Source organism: Eschrichtius robustus, chromosome X (assembly GCF_028021215.1).
Source record: "Eschrichtius robustus isolate mEscRob2 chromosome X, mEscRob2.pri, whole genome shotgun sequence".
In the NCBI taxonomy this organism is placed as follows: domain Eukaryota; kingdom Metazoa; phylum Chordata; class Mammalia; order Artiodactyla; family Eschrichtiidae; genus Eschrichtius; species Eschrichtius robustus.
The window spans coordinates 19,650,199-19,652,914 of record NC_090845.1 but is presented as its reverse complement, the minus strand read 5'-3'; the positions used below and the strand labels follow the sequence as shown (position 1 = coordinate 19,652,914).

General features: G+C 41.0%; 1 non-coding gene across 1 annotated transcript; it reads left to right on the top strand.

Moving 5' to 3' along the window:
* Positions 1-466: 466 nt before the first annotated feature.
* On the top strand, positions 467-539 carry TRNAG-CCC (transfer RNA glycine (anticodon CCC)). The gene has a single exon. It is a non-coding gene; the product is annotated as a tRNA-Gly (tRNA).
* Positions 540-2,716: the final 2,177 nt, after the last annotated feature.

Sequence of the window (2,716 nt, the reverse complement as noted above, 5' to 3'; positions counted from 1 at the left end):
AACTGGAAGATGATTACATTACACTGTGGATATAACAGCATTCTCAGCCATCATCTGTATTTGTCAAGAAGCTATTCACAGATGATTAATCCAATACTTATATTCATATTCATCCATGTAGGAGGAGACCTATATTATGAATCACACATGTACACAGAAATCCTAAATGTTGACAAAATCTCAATATTTTGAGAAACAAAGAAATATTTCTAGGGTATATACTTTTCTGAGGAAAAACACCTTTCTGAGGATGATCTTGTAATTTATAATTAGAAATTTTCTTTTGGCTACCCCTATACTGGTGCTACCTTAGCAGAATGAACTGGACGTGGATTCTCAATGGATAACGTCTTTGAAAGAACTAGGGGAGTCTTCTAGAGCAGCACTGTACAATAGAAATATAACAAGTCACACATGTACTTTTAAATTTTCTAGTAGCTTCATTAAAAATGTAAAAAGAGGGACTTCCCTGGTGGTCCAGTGGGTAAGACTCTGCACTCCCAATGCAGGGGGCCCAGGTTCAATCCCTGGTCAGGGAACTAGAGCCCGCATGCATGCCGCAACTAAGAGTCTGCATACCACAACTAAGAAGCCCGCATGCTGCAACTAAAAGATCCCACATGCCGCAATGAAGATCCCGCACGCCACAACTAAGACCCAGCACAGCCAAAATTAATTAATTAATTAATTTTTTTAATGTGAAAAGAAAGAGATAAATGTGACACTATATTTAACCCAACATATCCGAAATATTATCACTGCAACATATAATCGATATTTTTAAATTGTTAATGAGATATTTTACATTCTTTCTTCCATATTAAGCTTCAAAATCCCATGTATCCAGTGCTCCACAGCTACACATGGCTGGGGCTACCATACTGGACAGTATAGTTCTAGGGCCTTAAATCTAAATGTGTGGTTCCCAGACTGGAGGCACCAGAATAACCTGGGAACTTTCTAAAATCAGAATCTTAGGTCTCACCCAGACCTACTGAACCAGAATCTGCATTTTAACAGGATCCCCCCGCCCATCAGGTGATTTCGTGCACATTAAAATTTGAGAAGCACCGGAGAAATGAGGAAAGCATGGAAGCGCACATTGTAACGTGCTCTAACAAGCTCGCAGGTGATACTGCCGCCGCTGGTCCTTTGACCAGACTTTGAAGAGCAAAGAGGGTTTAGCCCGGAAATATCCATTGAGTACTTTCTGTCTTCCCAGCGCTACGTCAGATAAAAAGGTACTAGATTCAGTCTAGCCCCAGAACAACCTATGTCTACTTGGAAAGACAAGACCATTGCAGCTGAAAACACCAGAAAGCAATAAAGGGCAGTATTACTAAAACAGCCAAATATTGAATCAGACAGGGAATGCTGTGAACTATCAGGGATATGAACAATTTGAGTATGGGTCAAAGTTATGGGAGAATGAAGCTTCCCTGGTTACCAGAGTGGAGTTTAAGCTGGGCTGTGAAAGGAATAGCTGCCTTTAAAGAGAAGGTGAAAGGGGGGATTGCAGAGTCTGGGCTCTGCTTACTCTGTAATGATTCCTGGTTATTCATTGTTTTCTTTAAGTGATCTCCAAACGTTTTGATTGTACACACCTATCCATAAAAATACTGTTAACACATGTCCTCGGATGATGTAAGTTTATTTAAAACCCATATACACATACTATGCCAATCTTAAAGTAAATACTAATATTCATTCCTTTCTTACCTTTTAGAATAAAAATAAACACATATTCCAATATCATCTTCCTGCTCTCTAATAGATTTGGAATCACTGCTCTAAGCCAGGAAAACACCTTAGCACCCAACACAATGTGATTCAATCAACAGAGGCACCAACCAGTGGGGGCGGGGGGGGGGGGAAAGCCAGGAGATGGGGGACGTGGCAACTTGATGTTGCAGTGGTAGATTTCACCCAAGGGAAGAGTTCAGCCCATCGCACAAGGGTTAGCTGGGCCAGAGCTGGACAAGCCTCGGCAGAGTTTTGCTAAGCGCTCTTCCCCTGGCAAATGCTTTACTTATCCTTCACGTCTCAGTTTAAATTTTCCTCAGAGACCTTCTCAGACCTCGCTATTTAACTTGCAGCCTCTTGCGGATCTAACTCATCACATCATGTTCTTTTCCTATATGATATCCATTACAATTTGTAACTCTTAGTTTATTCGGGGGACCATGCCTTGCACATCTGCCTTCCTCACTGTACTGTCAGCTCTTTAAGAGTAGTGATTTGTTCACCACTGTGTATCCAGCAGTGAGCCCGAGGTCTGACACATAGTAGGTGCTCAAAACATTTTTGTAGAATGAGTGACCAAGGAAATTAATTATGGCCATTATAGTCCTTTTAGCTCACACATACGGTAAAATTTTCTACAGTGTGATGATATGCTGCATGAACTAACTCTTCTTTAGGTAAAAGAGTCAGAGAGAAGCAAGTGGGCCTTATTCACTAGAGCTCAGCAGGGGACTAATTTACCACCCCGCTGGATGGACTGTGAAAGCTGTTGAGATTTTGATCTCCATTTTCGCCCATTTTTAATCATGATTCTCTTTTCATAAATGCTTTTCTTCTATGCATGCAGATATTTACTGTTTGGATCTGTGATTCCTGTTGGGCTTAATGGGGAAACGTTAGCAACTGTCAAAATCACAACTGTGCAGAATTTGAGGGAATCCAATCAAGCAACACAGGGTCAAAAGAGGATTTG